Raw genomic sequence first — 22790 nt, 5'->3', positions numbered from 1 at the left:
TGGGGATTGGTCGTGCTTTGAGTAGGGGGTTGGACTAGATGACCTCATGAGGTCCCTTCCAACCCTGAGATTCTATGATTAGTTGGATGCATCAGAGCTATCTTGCCCTCAACCCTGAGAAGACAGAGATGAGTGGCTCCTCCTCTGTGTCTCTTTTGATTTGAGGGCCTCATTCAGAGATTGTGAGTCAGGTTAAAAACTTTGGCATTATTTTTGACCATGCTGTGTCCATGGAAAGCCAGACGTGGTTTGGAAATGTGGTTTACAGCTATGCAATTTGCGTAGGTTATGTCCTTATTTATCTCGCGCCAACCTAGCAATGGCAATTCCTGTCCTTGTGATCTTGAGGCTTGATTATTTAATTCCCTCTTTGCTGGGTTATTGATGAGGCTGATCCGTTGCTTGCTATAATGCAGCAGCACAATTGTTCATGGGATTGAGCTATTGTGATCATATTCAGCCTGTACTGCATTCTTTATGTTGGCTGCCTGTCAAGTGACAAGTTCAGTTTAAATTAGTGTTACTCGTCTATAAAGCTCTGAATGGGGCTGGCTGTAGTTATATTCAAGACCTCCTCCTCGTGCGTTCACATGCCATCTGGTGTTTAGGGGTTCTGTCATTGTGCCTGAAGTTGGGAGGTGATCAAGCTTTTTCTGTGGTGGGCCTAATGGTGTGGAATTTTTACCCTCCTGAAATTTGGTTCATTTAACTCTTCCCACTTAAAAAATACCCTTAAAAACATACTTTTTCCCCACGGTGTTTTTTAAATTACTACTGCTGTTTCTCTTTTATTATTTTATTTGTTAACCCACTTTTCCTGCAATTTTGTTGAGGTCAGGATGTTTAATTAATGAATCGGAAATTGTTGCTTAGCACTCTGAGCACTTCTGAGGGAGGTGATTTGTAAATAAAATTCTTCTTCTTCATCTGAAATTCCTGGATCAATGGGCACTGTCTGACAATAAAATATGTTAATTCAAGTTAGGTTAAAATAAAGCTATGAGCACCAAAAAATATATATCTTGATGTGACACATGGCTAGAAAGGGTTAAATATCCTGTAAAATAAATAACCCTCAAAAGACATGTGGGGAGATAATGTTTGTGTTTGTGTATTTACATATGTATGAGTAGGGTCGACAATGTAATCAACAATTCCTGTCTATGCTGTATTCTGATAATTCAAAGATCAAAAGAACATCCTAGCATTTAAATGAATTGTAAACACAGGGAATCTCTGTATTCATCTCTCTTTGAAATGTATAGCAAATAATCTGTGAACGGTGGAGGAACAAGCAAATTGCCTTATGTTAATTGGTATAGCTAAGTACCAGTGATGGACCTCCTTCAAAGTCATCCTAATCACCTTTTGTTCCTGGAGGAACTCCCAACTTGTCAAAGAGGACATAAAATTGTATAAAAGATCCTTGGGTCCGGATTCTGTTAGCTCAGATCTGCTTAGGCTTCATCAAGGAGAAGTTTGAGTCACAAGACTGAGGTCCCAGTTATGCTGGTATGCCCTGTATATGATATTTGGACAATGGACTATAACCTATGAACTGAATTCTGAAAGAACTCTTCACAACTACAAAGCTCACCATCTCTGCTATGAATCTGAACCTCAGTGAATTGAACTCATGTCTGTATCTGTATTGATCTTTTAACCATACTCTCTCTCTCGTTTTTTAATAAATTTTAGTTTTAGTTGTTAAGAATTGGCTGTAGCGTGTGTTTGGATAAGATCTGAAATATTCAATAACCTGGGAGGTAATGCGTCTGATCCTTTGGGATTGGTAGAACCTTTTCTTTTATATGATATGATGAAGATTCCTGAAAATCTTATTTCATTTCACTTAGGTACCTGGATGGAGGCCTGAGGCTGGATCACTTTAAGGGAATTGTGTTGTTTGGACTTCTGAGTAACAAGTAAGGTAATAAAGAAGCTGGTAAATCTAAGTACTGGAATATCCACCAGCTTTCTGGGGATTGTCAGCCTCATTCTTTGCAGTTCACCCTAATTGAGTGACCACATCTGGCCCCCACTGAGACCCTAGTCACAGTTGAACTCGCTTAAAATTGAGGTTCAAAGCTGTGACTATAATAGGAAATGTGATTATTCCTGTCCTGATTTTTCTTCTTGCCTTTTAGCTGCAAAGACAGTTTTCACTGAATAAACTCAGGCACAGTCAGAGAAAAGCTTGAACATCAAGTGGTATTTCTTAAATGATTTTTGTTTAAGGAATATCCTTGTCAGAGCCATAACAGAGCCCTAAAAATTAAGTTGTCAAGCTTGAGCTGTGGTGCTTGGAGCTATTATGCCTTGAAAAGTTTTGAAGGGGCCAGATCCTTGGCTCCCTGTCTGGTTTCTTTGTGCTGCAAATGGGCAGCTGAGAATTCCCCTTATGGAGGGGAATTCCTGAATGGTACAGAGCCAGTGTAGCCAATTCTATGTCATCCAAACCTGTCCCCCTAGTATAGTGGGTGTACTAGGGCATGTTGGCAGCAGGCCTGGAGTATGCCATGGCCCACTGATCCTAAGTTTGCAGAACGGCCCCTAAGCCTAAGCCCCTAAGATAGAGCCTCCAACTGCCCCTAGGATTGAAGGTCATATTGGTGACAGAAAGACATCTGTGCTGGCCCCCCGCCTCAGGTGCACTGAACAAAGCTAAAGATCACTTAAGGATCTTGTCCAATATCTCTAGAAGCCTGACAAGTGAATCGGGATGACTTCTGTTTGCTATACATGCTTGGCACTATAAGACTCAATTGAAGGTGTGCTCATGGATGGTTATAAACTGTTCAGGAAGGACAGGCAGGGCAGAAAAGGTGGGGGAGTAGCACTGTATGTAAGGGAGCAGTATGACTGCTCAGAGCTCCGGTACGAAACTGCAGAAAAACCTGAGTGTCTCTGGATTAAGTTTAGAAGTGTGAGCAACAAGAGTAATGTAGTGGTGGGAGTCTGCTATAGACCACCGGACCAGGGGGATGAGGTGGATGAGGCTTTCTTCCGGCAGCTCGCGGAAGCTACTAGATCGCATGCCCTGGTTCTCATGGGTGACTTTAATTTTCCTGATATCTGCTGGGAGAGCAATACAGCGGTGCATAGACAATCCAGGAAGTTTTTGGAAAGCATAGGGGACAATTTCCAGGTGCAAGTGCTAGAGGAGCCAACTGGGGGGATCTTTTCTTGACCTGCTGCTCACAAACCGGGAAGAATTAGTAGGGGAAGCAAAAGTAGATGGGAATCTGGGAGGCAGTGACCATGAGTTGGTTGAGTTCAGGATCCTGACACAGGGAAGAAAGGTAAGCAGCAGGATACAGACCCTGGACTTCAGGAAAGCAGACTTCGACTCCCTCAGGGAACGGATGGGTAGGATCCCCTGGGGGACTAACATGAAGGGGAAAGGAGTCCAGGAGAGCTGGCTGTATTTCAAGGAATCCCTGTTGAGGTTACAGGGACAAACCATCCCGATGTGTCGAAAGACTAGTAAATATGGCAGGCGACCAGCTTGGCTTAACGGTGAAATCCTAGCGGATCTTAAACATAAAAAAGAAGCTTACAAGAAGTGGAAGGTTGGACATATGACCAGGGAAGAGTATAAAAATATTGCTCGGGCATGTAGGAATGAAATTAGGAGGGCCAAATCGCACCTGGAGCTGCAGCTAGCGAGAGATGTTAAGAGTAACAAGAAGGGTTTCTTCAGGTATGTTGGCAACAAGAAGAAAGCCAAGGAAAGTGTGGGCCCCTTAATGAATGAGGGAGGCAACCTAGTGACAGAGGATGTGGAAAAAGCTAATGTACTCAATGCTTTTTTTGCCTCTGTCTTCACTAACAAGGTCAGCTCCCAGACTGCTGCGCTGGGCATCACAACATGGGGAGTAGATGGCCAGCTCTCCGTGGAGAAAGAGGTGGTTAGGGACTATTTAGAAAAGCTGGACGTGCACAAGTCCATGGGGCTGGACAAGTTGCATCCAAGAGTGCTAAAGGAACTGGTGGCTGTGATTGCAGAGCCATTGGCCATTATCTTTGAAAACTCGTGGCAAACGGGGAAAGTCCCGGATGACTGGAAAAAGGCTAATGTAGTGCCAATCTTTAAAAAAAGGGAAGGAGGATGATCCTGGGAACTACAGGCCAGTCAGCCTCACTTCAGTCCCCGGAAAAATCATGGAGCAGGTCCTCAAAGAATCAATCCTGAAGCACTTACATGAGAGGAAAGTGATCAGGAACAGTCAGCATGGATTCACCAAGGGAAGGTCACGCCTGACTAATCTAATTGCCTTCTATGATGAGATTACTGGTTCTGTGGATGAAGGGAAAGCAGTGGATGTATTGTATCTTGACTTTAGCAAAGCTTTTGACACGGTCTCCCACAGTATTCTTGTCAGCAATTTAAAGAAGTACGGGCTGGATGAATGCACTATAAGGTGGGTAGAAAGTTGGCTAGATTGTCGGGCTCAACGGGTAGTGATCAATGGCTCCATGTCTAGTTGGCAGCCGGTGTCAAGTGGAGTGCCCCAGGGGTCGGTCCTGGGGCCGGTTTTGTTCGATATCTTCATAAATGATCTGGAGAATGGTGTGGATTGCACTCAGCAAATTTGTGGATGATACTAAACTAGGAGGAGTGGTAGATACACTGGAGGGCAGGGATAGGATACAGAGGGACCTAGACAAATTGGAGGATTGGGCCAAAAGAAATCTGATGAGGTTCAATAAGGATAAGTGCAGGGTCCTGCACTTAGGACGGAAGAACCCAATGCACAGCTACAGACTAGGGACTGAATGGCTAGGCAGCAGTTCTGCAGACAAGGACCTAGGGGTGACAGTGGACGAGAAGCTGGATATGAGTCAGCAGTGTGCCCTTGTTGCCAAGAAGGCCAATGGCATTTTGGGATGTATAAGTAGGGGCATAGCGAGCAGATCGAGGGACGTGATCGTCCCCCTCTATTCGACATTGTTGAGGCCTCATCTGGAGTACTGTGTCCAGTTTTGGGCCCCACACTACAAGAAGGATGTGGATAAATTGGAAAGAGTCCAGCGAAGGGTAACAAAAATGATTGGGGTCTGGAACACATGACTTATGAGGAGAGGGTGAGGGAACTGGGATTGTTTAGTCTGCGGAAGAGAAGAATGAGGGGGGATTTGATAGCTGCTTTCAACTACCTGAGAGGTGGTTCCAGAGAGGATGGTTCTAGACTATTCTCAGTGGTGGAAGAGGACAGGACAAGGAGTAATGGTCTCAAGTTGCAGTGGGGGAGGTTTAGGTTGGATATTAGGAAAAACTTTTTCACTAGGAGGGTGATGAAACACTGGAATGCGTTGCCTAGGGAGGTGGTGGAATCTCCTTCCTTAGAAGTTTTTAAGGTCAGGCTTGACAAAGCCCTGGCTGGGATGATTTAATTGGGGATTGGTCCTGCTTTTGAGCAGGGGGTTGGACTAGATGACCTCCTGAGGTCCCTTCCAACCCTGATATTCTATGATTCCTGGCCCAGAGGCTCTTGCATTCTAGGTTGATCAGACACAAAACACAATGGGAGACCTGAAGGATGGTGCAAACTTAGAGCTTTTTTGTGTGTGAATCGTGTGGTGGTGAGACTATTTCCCTGACGAGTCAGTATTTGTGGTCCTCAAAGTGAGAAATGAGTTTGCTTCCATTTGAATATGAAATGGTACAATTCTCTTTATATTTCATGCCTTGGGCTCTCAGTTTTCACAGCAGTTTTGTGTCCAGATTAACAGAGAAATACTTATAAGAAGTATCAGAGTTGATGCACCTGGTGTTGCTGAGCACACACAATTGAAATGATTTACCTCTGTATTGCCATAAAAGAGTGAACCCTGTCTCTTGTTTCTATGATATCACCACAATTCTTAACGAATTTCCATTTGTCGGAGGCTCAGGAGCCTTCATGTACTCTTCACATCCTAGGCCTCCCAGGGAACCTCACCATATGTGGCTTGTGCCTTGGCCTCCAAGCAGCAGTTGTACCTCGGCCTCCAAGCAGCAGTTGTACCTCTTCATTGCTTTTCAATTCACTGTCTATGAGAGCTCAGTTCTGACACAATGTCTGTTTTTCAGTGTGTTTTCACCCAATTTTCCAGCTGAATTTATTGAGAGACAGACAGGGGAAGCAACTTGCTCCAAGGTCATGAAGTGAAAGTGTTGATGGTTCAGGAGGGATTAGAAATACACTGTCAAATGAGATTATCCAGCAATGTTTTTTTCTGTTTTTGCTAAATAAAGAATTAATTAAAATAAAATAAAAATTTTAAAGTAAAGTAATTGAGCTTCAGTCTAGGGCATATTTTCATTGTCTCACAGCTATCAATCTTCAGTGTTCATGGACCTTGAAAATATAAAATTGTTCTTGCTATGGATAATGGAAAATGTAAATGCCCTAGGCAACTCAAAGCCCAATCGATACAAAGCCCAATGAAGTCAATGGAGGTCTTTCAGTTGATGCCAATGGGGTTTAGATCAGGTCCTTAGCACACTAATCCATCTTCTGGATTTACAGATGTGTAGCATGGATTACATACCATATGTCAGGGAATAGCTAGGTAGCTGGATCCACCAGGTTTCCATCTGCTGTGAGATCTGAATCCTTAATTCTAAGTTCTTTTTTTCTTGTTTAGAAAAGAATACTTTATTCTTTTGTTTTCACATTTTTCTTGTCCGTTTAGGGGTGTTTTCGTCCAGCTGTTTTAAAACAACAGAGTACTTTTTTTTTTTTTTAAGGAATAGCAGTCAGATAACTAAACATTTTGCTACAAAATGGCATATTGACATGCTTGAGTTAATACCCTCTTCTGTTGCAATATTTAATGTTTGGATAAGATGCTCTGTGAGCCAATATGATGCAGGGTATAGCAGCTGACTTACCGTGATTGATATCCCTTTAAAAAAGAATATCTGAAATTCTTATGATTGAGAGCCATTGTCTTTGACATCCTTTGAAAGTCCATTCTTTATTCTTCCCAGGCACCAGTGTAACTCCATAGACTTCAGTAGAGTTACAACTGATTTATGCTGGACTGGAGAATAAGGCCTTTTGAGTTCCCACTTGTGACGTTGCACTCCATATGATTTTATGAAAATATGCTAATGAGTGTGAATATAATGGAAGTGGAATATGCGTCATGCAAAAGGTCTCTTGTAAGGTATCATTACAAAGCTTATAATCTACTGAGTGTGGTCATCCTATTTGTATAAATGTATCACTCTTGTATCTGAAACTAGAAATATGAAATATAACTCTGAGGTCCTGTTGTAATTATGCGAAGTGTGGACCATTAATGGTGGTTTGGAATCTTGATGGCTCCCATCAACTAGGACAATTGGTTGTAAATGGCTCTGTTTACTTGCAAGCCTTCCTGTGAGTCAGGCCAGGAAGAATGAAGGCTTGGCGTCTCACAGGACATGTGACCTTGTCACCTGTTACTGGAATCCCTCTTAAACCTGGAGCTTTTCCATTGAGAAGGAGGGGTGGGGACCCAGAGAGACAAAAGATTTCCGCCTTGTGCCAAAGTTACATAAGGGGATGGAACAGAACAAAGGAGGTTCCAGTCATGAGAAAATCCCCTAGTTACCACCTGAGCTGGAGCTAACAAGAACTGTACCAGGGGAAAGGATTGGGCCCAGACTAGGAAGGAGACCAGTCTGTGAAAGAAGCTTATTGGAACATCTCTGAGGATGAGATTTTATTTGTAATCAGTTTCTTAATGTATTAGGTTTAGACTTATGTGTTTTGTTTTATTTTGCTGATAACTTTCTTTGTTCTCTCTGTTATTACTTGGAACCACTTATCCTACTTTTCATACTTAATAAAATCACTTTTGCTTATTAATTAACCCAGAGTAAGTAATTAATACCTGGGAGAGCAAACAGCTGTACATATCTCTCTATCAGTGTTATAGGGGGTGGAGAATTTATGAGTTTACCCTGTATAAGTTTTATACAGAGTAAAACGAATTTATTTGGGGTTTGGATCCCATTGGGAGCTGGGTGTCTGGGTGCTAGAGACAGGAACACTTCTTAAGCTGTTTTCAGTTAAGTCTGCAGCTTTGGGGCGTGTGGTTCAGACCCTGGGTCTGTGTTGGAGCAGACTGGCATGTCTGGCACTACAAGACAGGGTTCTGGAGGCCCAAACTAACAGTAAACGGGCTCAGAGTTCGTGTCGGCACATCAGGTGACAGTCCCAAGGGGGTCTCTGTGACCGAATCTGTCACACCACTGTTACAGCGAACAATACAATTCTCCTTTTCTGTAAAGTGACAGGTTTCACAGTGGTAGCTGTGTTAGTATGTATCAGCAAAAAGAATGAGGAGTACTTGTGGCATCTTGGAGACTAACAAATTTATTTGGGCATAAGCTTCTGTGACTAAAACCCACTTCATTGGATGCATGCAGTGGAAAATACAGTAGGAAGATATATATACACAGAGAACATGAAAAAATGGGTGTTGCCATACCAACTATAACGGGACTAATCAATTAAGGTGGGCTATTAGCAGCAGGAGAAAAATTGATTAGTCCTGTTATAGTTGGTATGGCAACACCCATTTTTTCATGTTCTCTGTGTATATATATCTTCCTACTGAATTTTCCACTGCATGCATCCGATGAAGTGGGTTTTAGCCCATGAAAGCTTATGCCCAAATAAATTAGTTAGTCTCTAAGGTGCCACAAGTACTCCTCGTTCTTTTCTGCAAAGTCACTCTGAATTCTTTGCCACGGTTTCTGAGCGCTTTTCAGGCATGGCAAGATTCAGAGTTCACTTTTTTACTGTGGCACATTTCACTGTGCTGTTCCTTATATCCTGTGATGTCCCTCTGTGATGAGGGCTTCTGTATCTGCCAGCTTACCTCAGGCCATCACAAACAAATCTGTCACATAGCAAAGAATGGCCTAAAGTCACAATCTCTTGACATTTCATATAAGCTCACCAGTGACTTGGAGAGCCCTTCTTCCAGTAACTGGTTTTGGAAGTGTAGATTTTAACATTTTGCAATAAAGTTGGATCTGGGGGAATGAAGATTTTAATCAAGCCCACAATCCATTTTCACGTAGCTTTTATGATGACATTGCATTCACCAATAGTCTGTCTTTCTACCTGCCATGGTCAAAAATATGGATATACATGGTTTCTTCCTCTATAATTTAGAGAAGAAATCATTTTAATGGTGACCTACATAAATGTCAGAGGTGTCTGTTTCATGAAAATGAAAATCCTGTGTTATACCAGATGATGATTGTCCAGTAAAAACTCTTCAAAACTCTGATTCCTCTTGTGGATATGATTAGTAAGGATTTTTCAAGGAACAAACCAGAAAACATTCAACAGTTACACATCCTATCTTATTCTGTCCTGTGTTCTGAAAATCATGAAGCACCAGTTTAGATTTCCTTACCAAAATGTTTAACTTTGACTAAATAAAGTACTATCAGAAGCAATAAGTAAGATTTTTTTCCCCTGTACACATAATGGAACTTATAATGGGGACAGTGCAAAACCCAAAATTATTTGCTAGTAAGAGTGCTAGTAATTTACAGAGCATAATATCAAATGTTATTGTTAGATTTGCATCACATTGATGTATCATAGCCCAAAATGAATATGGAAATAAGAACTCACCATCACATTGTTACTCTGCCTATACAGTATGATATGGATTTTACATGATCACATAATCTGCAATCCATATACAATTTTCTTATTCCAGTTTATAGCATGCTGTTAAATGGAAGTGTAAAATGTAGTAAAATATATTATTGTCAATAAAGTAAACAGATTGACTTAGGCATGCAGAGACCAGTGGAACCACCTTTTTCAAAATCACTTTTTAGAGTAGAACCATATTATAACTTTGTCACTTACTCTCCGTCTAAAGAATCAGAACTTCAGTCACAATAACTCTTAGCCTGAAATACAAGACCATCTCAATTACCCAGATGTTAGGGTATATTGAATAATAGTGCTCTAGGTAATTAAGGTTGTAGTGTATTAAATACAAAATTAATATAGAAATCACAGAAATATTTTTGACATAGGAAAAAAAAAAGTCCAGGAATGCAAAGTGTTATAATTTGAAACACCAGCTTTACCTGATTTTTTATTGCTGTAACCTTTGTGTTTTGTTCATCCCAGTGGTGATCTGGTTAAATCCTTGCTGGGTGTGGTCCTGTGTTGTATTTTGTGGCTCCAGACAAAACAGTACAAGGCACTCACTTTTTTAAAGTTTTCAGTGTGTTTCTGGGAAATCAGACCACAAAGTTTTCCCCAGGAAATTGTTTCTTTGTGGCCAAGACCCTTGTTTACATATTTTCAATAAAGGAGTCCTTAATGAGCTGTTCCTTTTGCACACAAATTGCCCAGAGAGGGTATTCTTACCCTCTTTTGGAAAGCTTTGGCAATAGATAACATATTAAATCAGTGGCTTATAATTCAACTGGAAAAATCACTTGGGGTTGAAAATTTTGAGGTTCGAAAGTGCGCTCCCTTAACTCAAATACAGCTTTTGGCTTTTAGAATGAATTTCCTGAGCTGAGGCTGGATTGTCAGTTTTAGCTTTGAGTTTCCTCATTTTGTTGATTTCAGTTACGTTATTTAAATTATATGGAATTTTTCCGTAGGTTACCCTAGAGCAAAATAGTCATGAGTCCTAGGAGAAAGCTACAAGTGGATGCTTACAAATGTATTTTCTTTCAAAATTGATTTTGGGAATAGGTACTGGATTAATGCCCTTGATGTGGAAGAAGTATGTTTATCCTCAAACTAGCACTGGCTGTTCAGATTTTCCCCACACCTCATCAAAATGTGTCAGTGATGACCTAAGATGGGCAACCTCTGCAAGTCCATATGTAACCTTTACACTTATTATATCCTTTGCAGTCCTAAGAACAAAAGCACAGTTACAATGGAGACATTGGTCCAGTAGGACTTGAAACTCGCTGGATATAAATCATACTGAATAGCCATCAGCTTTTGATTGCTTGCAGTATGTTCTGGATTCAAACCAGTGAATGGCTTACTATCCCATTTCCAAGTCTGAGTCATCCTCTGTCTGCAAGAATGTGAATCTTCCACTCCTGTGCGAAGCTAGAGTCAGTCCTTCAAAGGCCCAAGAAGGAGGAGCGTTAAAGGGGCCTTTCAGCAACAAACAATGAATCCACCAAAAACTTAATGTAGTCTTAGTCTGTATTAACTTCTGTGCAGAGTTTCTTTTCCAAGTGTGCAGCTCTTCCCTTAAAGATAGTGGCTGTAGGGAGTTTCAGGAATAGCAGCTTATCTGGGAAACTAGGTAGGAAGTTGGAGTGGGGCCCAGCTTTGGTGCAGAGTGGTACAAAGCTTCAGCATGGATGGTCCTGACATCAAGATTTCACAGGATCTGTGCTGATCTCGAGTTCTGGGTATAAAACTCTTCTCTCTCTCCCTCCCCAGTCCAGTGTATTTAATTTTTCTTCCTCTGCGAGGTGGGTAGATTTCTCCTTCTCCTACACTTGGTGCTTCAGTTATTGAACAAAGCCACCTACGCACAAGTTTTCCTGTGACTTGTTTTTCATTTCAAATCACTGTAGTGTTCAGAGCTGAGAGAGGTTGAGCATGAACTTTATTTTCTGTGCATAATGAATTCCAGACTTCCTTCAGCTGGGAATGATGGTGTATTAAAATTATATAGTTTCTCCAGTCTCTTTTTAAAAAATATCTCTTTGTCTGAAGAAGGTTCAGGAATGTTCACTTAATGTTTATAAACTTTCTATGTGGAATAATGGGAAAAAGAAACAAAATATACCAGAATTGGTTTTGCTCATATGAAAACAAACAAAAGTATGTTTCTTAACGTTAAGTGCTAATATTGATGCTGTATTGTCACTAGAGGGCACTCTGGCTCTTCAATTTCTCTTTTTCAGGTTTCACTTGTAAGGAGCAAGAATTCAGTATTTTTTTTTTTCCTCCTGAGGGTTTTTTATTTCAAGGGAAAAAAACATTACAAGGTCATACCTTTAATTATTTGTATTTAGTTATGTGTTTATCAACAATATTTCAGTGCAGCCATGTAACAGCCATATTCTGTTACAATATGTAAGGATGGCCCCAGTGTTTTAGGAGTAAATTTGTGAGCTCTTAAAATGAGAAGATGAATCACGTTTTTCTTCTTCTTTCCTAGAGAAAGATCGTTTCTTAAGATGGTTCAGTCAGCAAGGGACCTCTTTGGTATGCTTTTTATAGGGTCTTTTAAAATAACACTCTTTCCATGGTTGTAAGATGGATACATTCATAAAGTAAAATATTGTATATAACCAAAAATGGGATTTGTTTTAAAAAATACCTGCCAATAAGCATTCATGCTTATTTTACTCAGTCAATCAGCTGGACCTCTGAGTTGTCAGAGCATGCAACATTTGGAGGTTTACTAAGATCATTTGAATACAGAGGGTCTGATTTTGCGGTTACATCAGTTTTACACTTAGAATGATGCTACTTTATTCATTTTAGTGGAATTACTCCTAATTTTAACTAGTATCAGAATTAGGCTCAGAGGACCCAGTTCATTCTTGGTGTAACTTCACTTAAATTAACAGTTTCACCAGATATGATTTTGGCCCAGTCAGTGGTGTGCTAGATATTATGCATAATTCCTTTCCTTTCTCCTAATGAAAAAATTAAGACACTATTGAACCGTTTTTTTTTTTTCCATTTCTTTCTGCTGGGTGCCTTCACCTTGCCTGGCCTTAATGCAGACTTCATCCAGAGAGACAAACCTAATAATGGCATGCCCTTTCATTTTGGTGAGCAGTAGTTTGTTATAAACCCTACCAACTTCCTTCATAATAAAGGCCCCTGTTTATGGCTCTTTTCTTCCTGTACTTTTAGGAGTTCACACTGTGGTCTCATTGCCTGTCATGTTTCAGCTTTAAATAAAAACAGCTGTTCATGTTCAGGTTAGGACAAAGGCACCTGAAATATGGAAATTTCCATATTTTTAAACTAATTTAAAAAGTGACCTCACCATTTAATTTCAAATATTGTGAGTGTGTGTGTGCAGGCCTATATGTATGTATAGTTCTCAGACAAAGAGTTTTGCATGCTAAATTTCACCCTGGAAATATATGTATATTTTATAGCCAATTTACAAGCTCTTTCTCATAAATTGTTGGAAGGGGCCTAGGATTGCTTTTCACCAATGGGAGGAAGTTAGACCAGCACTTGTCAGGTTAAAGAATTAGATGGAAATAGAGTGTCAGTAAAATATTCTACCCCCCAGGTTCTCACAGTGTGGAGTGAGGAGCTGTCACCCTGTGCAAAGGGCTGGCAGAATCTTCGTTCACAGATGAATATGCTAAAATTTGTATAACTATTCCAGAATCACTCAGTGGAATGGAAAATGTATTGCATCAGAAAAATCCCAAATACTATAAAGTGATTGCTTTGGGGTATCACTGTTGTGGAAGTATTTTGCATGCTCCAAGAAGAGGTTATGGACTGTGGTGATTTGATTGGCTGGGGATTGTGTGTGTGTGTGTGTGTGTGTGGGGGGGTCTTCTTAGCCTCTTTTGGAGCACTGAGGAACAGTCCATTTCCCCCCCTTTTAGTCCCCGCTTCATCAAAAGCCTTGTGTTCCACACAGCTGTTTTCTTTCTTGTCCATGCTGATCCATAAATCTGCCAGCAGAAGTTGAGAAAAAAGCAGAACAACGTTCTCATGTTCCACCCGGGCTGAGTATGCTGCCTCCTTGTTTTTCCCAATCATTGCCAGTCAGGAGTGAAGGGCCCTACTTGGGTTCCAAACTCAGATGTAGACCATATCTTTATCCTGCTTTTGGCCATAGGAAGAATTGAGAAGTAGAAGTCTACAGTGCTAGTAAAATCTCTCTCTGATTTGGAGCCAAAGTGATTAGAAGTCACCATCCAAAGATTATTGTTAATATTCTGGACACTTCCTACACGTAGTCCATGTAGCCTTTATTTCTTCTCCAGAAAGTCTTGTTCCTCTCCTCTTCTTTTCTCCCTCCTCATTTACCTTATTTCCCCCCCCTCAGTATTCTTACCTCTTCTATCCAGCTAACAGTTCCTGGAAAGAGTCTGGGTTTACTTCTCATTGAAGTGGCATTTCCAGGTACAATCTGGACATCAGCCTCACGGGACCTAGAAAAGATTGGTTTCCAAAGAAGGGCATTACCACAAAATACTGAAATAAAGGGGCCCACTTCTCTGTTGCCTTATGGTTCCTTCACATCATTCTAGCAGCGTAAAGGAGATGTAAAGGAAGCTAATCTGCCCACTGTGTAGTCTAGAGGGGTTCCCTGCATAAAGTGTATCAGTTACTGATATGTCCAGAGTCCCAGCTGTTCTGCTTCCTGTAGTAGCCACATGGGCCATGAGCAGCTAAGTATAAATTAAAGCTGCCCAGAGCTTTCACCTTCCACTGGAGCCCAGAGGTAAAATCACCTTTTCCTCACCAGGACCACTCTTTGTTTATAGGTATTTATATGGTGCTTATCAGCATATTTGGTATCTGAACATCTCACAGATATTAATGGATGAAGACTCCTGATGCTTCTGTATGGTAGGGAGGAACTATTATTACCAAATGGGACACTGAGGCACAGAAAAGTTAAATGACTTGTTCATGGTCATGCAGGCATGGTTGACCTGGGAATAGAACCTAGATCTCCTGATTCCCATGCCACAAGACTATCCTTTACTCTCTAGGTCTTGAACACTTTGGTTAAACAACCTTCTGTGATAAGCAAGTGTTGAAATATTGTGACCAAATGCATGCTTGTATTCACACACTACACACTACTGTAATAATCTTTGTCCAAAATATGCCTTGTGAGATATCATTTGAAAACTAATGACTCACTGGTCAATACTATCATGGTAAAATGCGTGTAGCAACATTATATGTAAAGTTATGAATTCCTCCTGAATGATGTTGATGGCACATGTTAAAACCCACATCGCGCCTGATCAAGCAGATCCTAAACAGAAGGAATGTGCGTTTACCGCAGTTTCCATATAAGTTGTAAACAGGGCCCTGAGACAGTGAGAGGGGAAAGACAGGAGACAAGGAAAATCTGCATTTCAGCAAACAGAAGTGAGAAGAAACAGCATTCATCTTCTTTCACCACCAGACACCATGTCACTTTTTGAATGAACTTTAAGTAGGGGTAACCTTAAGGAACATACATTTAAAAAGTAACTGAATTATAAAAGTGAGGGGCAAAACACCCCAAGTTATCTCTCCCTATCCATCTCTCTTTTCCACCTAAGACGACAAAAGAAACAACCTTTGGAAGCAAATCCTGACCTGATATTTGGTCAGCCTTGTTGCTGGATGCATGTGGTAAGAACTTCACCTTGAACCAAGTCTAGTTTCTTGAGTTTAGAAAGCATTTTATCTTTATTCCTCTTGCAAACATTTCTGACGTTAATGCCTTATACTTGTAGTCACTTAAAATTTCTCTCTTAAATAACTTTGTTTTATTCTTTAATTAAAACTAATCTAGTGTTGTGCCTTGTTTGGGTAACTTCATTTAAGGTAGCAGACTGTTGTGTATTGTTTGCCTTTCATGGGCAATGAACCTAATATATTTGGACTGTCCAGGAGAGGGCTGGATAGTGCAAAAGACATGTTTTTGAGAGAAAATCTGGGACTGGGTGTGTGTTGGGGTCACCCTGCAATAGTAACCAAGGCTGCTGAAAGCAAGAATGTGGGTGGTGTTTGCTAACAGGCTGCTGTGGTCAGAGTTTCTGGACCAGGACTGTGGCTGTACACAGACACTCAGGATGTGACCTGCATGCTGTTTGTGAGGAGTCCAGGTTGGGAGCTTCAGTAGCAAAGCATTGTGAGACACCCAAGGTTGCAGGGCAGGGTTTGGATTGCACCCCACATTATCATAAATACCCAAGAGTAATTTGTCTCCTAAAGTCCATATTGAGGCACCTAAATAGCGATCTTTGAAAGGGCTGAACTCAACAGCTCCCACTGACATCTGGCAGCTCACAGTTGCCTCATGCTTTGCCGAACTGTTCTGATTTGGTCCACTAGCTCCATTGTGAATACTTGCTTTATGAGGATCTGATTTTCAGACATGCGGAGTGCCTAAAACTCTGACTTCAAATTGAGTCTCATTTACCTCTGAAAACAAGGACTTAAGCAGATTTTTTAAAATGCATCCTGAAAACATGATTGCTTTGTGACTCACTTTCTATTACATTGTCTGTGTAAGACAGTCTCACTTTATTTATGCTAGGTTTCAGAGTAACAGCCGTGTTAGTCTGTATTCGCAAAAAGAAAAGGAGTACTTGTGGCACCTTAGAGACTAACCAATTTATTTGAGCATGAGCTTTCGTGAGCTACAGCTCACTTCATCAGATGCATACCGTGGAAACTGCAGCAGACTTTATATATACACAGAGAATATGAAACAATACCTCCTCCCACCCCACTGTCCTGCTGGTAATAGCTTATCTAAAGTAATCATCAGGTTAGGCCATTTCCAGCACAAATCCAGGTTTTCTCACCCTCCACCCCCCCACACAAATTCACTCTCCTGCTGGTGATAGCCCATCCAAAGTGACAACTCTTTACACAATGTGCATGATAATGAAGTTAGGCCATTTCCTGCACAAATCCAGGTTCTCTCACTCCCTCACCCCCCTCCAAAAACCCGCCCCCATACACACACAAACTCACTCTCCTGCTGGTAATAGCTCATCCAAACTGACCACTCTCCAAGTTTAAATCCAAGTTAAACCAGAACATCTGGGGGGGTGGGGGGGGTAGGAAAAAACAAGAGGAAATAGGCTACCTTGCATAATGACTTAGCCACTCCCAGTCTCTATTTAAGCCTAAATTAATAGTATCCAGTTTGCAAATGAATTCCAATTCAGCAGTTTCTCGCTGGAGTCTGGATTTGAAGTTTTTTTGTTTTAAGATAGCGACCTTCATGTCTGTGATTGCGTGACCAGAGTGATTGAAGTGTTCTCCGACTGGTTTATGAATGTTATAATTCTTGACATCTGATTTGTGTCCATTTATTCTTTTACGTAGAGACTGTCCAGTTTGACCAATGACATTGGATTTGTGCTGGAAATGGCCTAACCTGATGATTACTTTAGATAAGCTATTACCAGCAGGACAGTGGGGTGGGAAGAGGTATTGTTTCATATTCTCTGTGTATATATAAAGTCTGCTGCAGTTTCCACGATATGCATCTGATGAAGTGAGCTGTAGCTCACGAAAGCTCATGCTCAAATAAATTGGTTAGTCTCTAAGGTGCCACAAGTACTCCTTTTCTTTTTATTTATGCTATAGCCACTCAGTGTAGGTACCAGCAGATATTTGAAACAAAGCATGGATGTTTTAACATTCCAGTGGATTTAGACACGTGAATTGGCAGAAGACCATCAGCACTACTGGCACAAATTCATGACTCTTGAGGAGCTGTGCTAAGTCTGTCAGATGCCCTTCATAGGTTGTCCAGACCACCGTGGTTTTGCTTCTCAAAACCATGATGCACAAAGATAGCAGAAAGCAATGTCATGTAGCAAATTGATTCTTGGAGGAATTGCATGGAATACATTTTATATCTTTAAGTTTTCTGTAATAAAAACATGTGTCGGACAAATGAGAACACAAGAAATCTGAGGTAATTTCCCTCTGGGATACTGAAAAAGTTATGGGCTACAGTGGCATCTGTGGAACCACTTTCGGTGCTCCCTTGTCAGTTTCATTCTGGTTTGTCTTTTTCCTCGTGGACACACATCCTCTTTTCCATCTTTGGATGACTTAAACTTAAGAAGTAGTATATGGCTGATAGAGCAGTATTATGCACAATATTCTAAAGATTGGCTATATGAAGGCTACCAACTGATATGCATTTGACTCAAGTTTGAGGATCTCAGATATTCTGGTAGCTAGGTCATTTGTACTTCAGTCTTCTGAAAGTATGACAGACTCTCTGGCTTCTCTGTTCCAGCTCACAAACTGCACAATTTATATACTGTGTGTATATGCCAACAGTGTGGCCTATTAGTTCTCTTTATTTTATTTTGAAAACCTCCCATTTCTTGACATTCATGTGACAGGAGGGAATCTGATGAGGCTCATGTGTTGGACAGGGAGAATCTACTGCCATCACAAGATTCTTTATTGCTGTTAGCTGAGGTTCTTAAACACACAGAGCATAAAGTTAATTCCTAAAATATCAAAAGGATGTAACCAAACTTGTGCCTATATCTGAGATACTGGAATGCGTATTTACATAAGGGTGAACCCTGCTGCCTCCTCTGTGGCTGCTGAGGACCATGTTGTTCCTCAGTTAATTGGTTATTGATACAGAAGACAGAAGTTTAAACTGGGATCTAGATTACAGAGAGAGTGAAACAATTCTATTAATTCATTTTGCCTTATAAGATTATTTGTGTAGAATGGGGCATTCAAAATAAAACCATCCTTTCCTCACTCCCCTAGGCCCACTTTCATTGTAGCAACAGAGTAGTGCAGTATTGCTGGTTATCTCATTTTGGAAGCCAGCAAAACAGAACACAATCAAGTTATCCTGAAAATCCCATGTGTTGGATAGGGCTTGGGAGCCCTGATAAAGGAGGGCGAAATGATATATTTCTCTTAGAAGAAGAAACAGTGTCAGGAACCATCAGAGAAATGTATAGATACTTTCTGTAGGATTTCTAAATTTCAGCAGAATTGTTCTACCCTGAATAATGGTAGGTTCAGTCTTTGCCAAAATGCAGCTGGGCAAATCCATTACTTCCCATATGGAAAGCAACTGTTTAAGTAAATTATATAATTATACATTATAACATTGCTTCTGTCCAAAACCTAGGGCTGTTGCAGGACTAAGCCAAGCTTTTTCTTGCTATAACTATACCTCTTCGCTACACAATTAAAGCCATAAGGGAGTAAACAGTTTCATTTTTTCTTTTGCATTCCCTTTCTGTTCCCTTCCCTTCCTCCTTTCCGCCCATATTTTATGATACATTTACTATTCTGGACCATGAGTTGGCCCTTTTGGCTTTCCTGTTGGCTGTAGGTCCCTGTAACATGGGAGTAGCGAAGCTATGAGGATTTTGTGCTGCAGAAATCTTCGGTTTTTCAGCCAGAAAATTCATCACGGCCTCTACAATGGAGATCCTAAATGACAAGAAAGGGATTAAAATAAAAGGAATGACTATGAAAAATAAGCAAAAATTGCACTGCATTTGGAACAAATAATACACTAATAATACTTTAGTGTATTTCTCTGAAGGATCTCAAAGCTCTTTACCAAGATTGGACTTGATCCATTGCTACTGAGGTAGAGAGATACGCATTTACAAATTACATCTCCCTGCAACAGAACAAACTTCTGGCTCCCAAGAATGGCCAGATGATGTTTAACTGTAGTTGGGGCTTCTGTGGCACTCCACTGAAGGTGGCAACTTGGAGAATGTAGTGAGCGCTTCAGGCTACATTTCCACCCTGCCCCCACAAACACATTTCTGTTCACCTGTGAGGTGGTGTGACTGTCAGCCTGCATGGCTTTGGTCTTTCTGCCCACAGGTTCCCTGTGCTTTGAGTCACGATGGCAGAAGCTTGAGTACTCCAGAGCCAAATCTAGCCTCTTAACTAAGCTTCACCTCTTTGTGAGGCAGGTAAAAGATAACTTCACTCCCTAATGAAATGCAGTCACCTTTTGGAGGGAAACATAGCAGCTGTTTAGCAGCACATAGCAACAAAATTCCACAGTTCTAGAGTAAATGAACGCCTGTGACACTATGACCATTGTGTGGAAACCATGGATTAGGGAGTTGCTTATCTCAATGACACAAGAAGAACAAGGATAGGCCACAGTCCATTGTGTATTGGAAATAATGTATTTGTTATTCAATCTGTTTTTCTATTGAATTTAAATAGGTGCGGGTAGTACCAATTCTGGCTCTGATTACCAGGGACACTGTTCTTTGGTTTCTCATCATTAGTGGTGTATTGTTTTTTCAAATTACCATCATCAGTTGAAATGGAAGGGGTTATCAACTAGATACAAAGAGCCTTATTCCTGCAGCCTTACTTCTTGTGTAGTCATTATACAATGTTTAAGAGAAAGGAGAATGCTGATTTGGTAGCACTTTACACTTATTTTGCAGTCACACACTGCACAGGTGCAAATGACTACCTCAGATGGAAGGCAGTGGAGAACCACAGCCAATGTAATTACCTCCTGTCTGTACTAGAGCAAAGTGACTACATAGTGGCTGTGTGAGCTCCCTGGGGAATAGCTGTGGTACAAGAACTTTTCTATGGAAGATGCAGAGCAAATGCAGAAGTCAGTGTGTAACATATGCATTGTGTGCATGAACATGCTATCAAAAACAACTCCTTTATTAAAAAAAAGTAGCTTTCCAGTAGAAAAAGGTTTCTGTTTCTTTAAAAATGTGTGTGGGTGGAGGCCAGAAGTGAGGTGTGTCCAGGAGTTGGAGAAACTAGAGAGAGAGAGAGAAGGGGCAAGGCTGTGGGCTATAATGTGTATTGTGAGAGCTTCTTAAGGTGCAATATCACAGTGGAATAAGGAGTTACTCAGAATAATTGTTTTTCTCTGAGCAGCTGTGAATAGTTGGGACGCTGAAGTCACCTGTGACTGGACCACTGTATTTTGCTGTAAATGTTCATCTCAGTCCAAACACTGAATATGTGGGTTGTGTGTTTTGGGAGTTCCTTGGGGACTAGTGGAAGAAGGAATCCTTCAGGTAATGGAGTGTCAGTGGATTCCCTTTGCTGCAGAAGGGTCTGCTCCTGCTCCTGCTCCATTCCTAGGATTTGGCTGGTCAGCCCTGATAAATGCAGACTGACTGGCTCTGCTTCTCCCGGGGTCTGCCCCAGCTCTTCCAGTACACATCCAGCCATTCATGCTTCTTCACCTTCTGCTCAGTAGACCCACATGGGTCCAGGCTTGTAGAAGAGTTGATGGGAGAGTATGGGGCTGGATTTGTTTGTCCTATGAGGATAAGTGGGAAAACATGGGAATGTTGGGGCTTTATGAAAATTCTGTTTTTTATTTTTTTAATAAGATTTTGGTTTCACAAAATGTTTTTGAGTTTTGTTAAACATATGTTTCCTTAATTTAAATTGCTGTTTTTCAAGGGAAATTTAACTAAAAACATTTCTAACTAAATGGAATCTTGGACTATGGAAACAAGAAAAGTGCCTGTCTAAAATTAATGCTTGTCCTGTTTCTAGTATCAGTAAAATAATTTTTTTTTAAAAAAGAAAGTGGAATGACCCTGCAGCTCTCCTCTTATGAGAGCAAAACAGAGCTAAAACCTCAAAATTTTTCAGTTCTAGAGCAAGAACCTATGATTTTCAAGTGGGTCCTAAATCTGGTAAACCAAGTTCTCTTCTCCCTAGTTATATGGAAGAGATTCAGGGGACAAAAGAAGCACTGTGTATTTTTACTGTGCTTATCACTTTGTTTGGGAGAAGTGAAAAAAACATTGGAAAGAGATCATCTGGCCTCGTTAATTGTGCCTGACACAGTTCTAGGCGCAGACACGGACGCCACATGACAACCTTGATATGCTCTAGAATGGCTTCTAAGTCATGGAAATCCAGGCACTGACAAAGTGTTGTCCAGTCAAGCATCACTATTACATACAAACACTCAAACCTGCAACTTTGCAAGCCAAAGCCGCTGTACTCTGGGTGAAGCGACTGCAAGAAAAACCCACACCTTTCCTGAGTTGAGTGCAGCTAGCCAAACTGCCAGGTGTCATAGTACTGATAACTGAAGCATGACCCATCATCTCTGCAGAAGGAACATGCCATAATTAAGCCAGCAATTACAGCACAGTCCTGAATTACTCCGACCTCATCCAGTGCCACAGTCCATGTCTTGTCCCCTTATAGAAAGGTGTCCAGAGAGACTGACTTTTTGCATAATGTCAGTGGAGTTATTTCAAATTTACAATGGTTTAAGTGATCAGAATAAGACCTTTAATAGAATGCTTTAGCATTGATTCACCATAACTGATTTAAACAATCTGCTTTAAGACGCATGGTATTTCCTGGGCATGAATGACTGCTTGGAATGAAATGGACTTTGGGGCTAGAATTTTCAAAGGCACCTTAAGCAGTTAAGCACCCAAACTCCACTGATATTCAATGGGACTTGGGTAGCTACCTCAGCTCCCTTAGGCACTTCTGAAAATGCCAGCCTTGTTTTCTTTCTTGCTTTATGTTTATATTGTTACTGATTTGTGCGTCACTTTGTATATTCATCTGTATTAATGCCTATCAAATCATGACTTATTTTCCAGTGTTCCATTGAACATGCATATATCTATATAAAACAGGTGACATATGTAGCTACACAAAATTATTACTCAGTCCCCTGACAAGTTAACCGTGATTAAAGGATTTTAAACTATGGTTTTGAATTTGTGTCCCAAACCCATGGCAACATCCTACAAGGTGGAGAGTGCCCTCAATTCAATGAGTGTTCAACCCAGCACTCTGCAGATACATGTCCTTGAAGCTCAGTCCTGCAAGGTGCAGAATATTCCTGTGACTCCAGAGAGAACCCATTTTATTCTAATGAGCATCTCCCAAGGATACTCAGCACCTGGCAGGATTGAATGTTTACACATCTAACAAGCCTTTGTTTGGGGAATGGCATTAGCCATTTTATGAAGTATTTGAACTTCTGTTAGAATCAGTGAACACCTCTCCTAACTTTAAATACCCTATATGTCTACATATCCATATATATATGTCTTATCTCGTCTAAAC

This window comes from Eretmochelys imbricata, chromosome 4, assembly GCF_965152235.1.
Source record: "Eretmochelys imbricata isolate rEreImb1 chromosome 4, rEreImb1.hap1, whole genome shotgun sequence".
Taxonomy (NCBI): domain Eukaryota; kingdom Metazoa; phylum Chordata; order Testudines; family Cheloniidae; genus Eretmochelys; species Eretmochelys imbricata.
The sequence above is the reverse complement of the archived record's forward strand: the minus strand, read 5'-3'. Positions refer to the sequence as shown.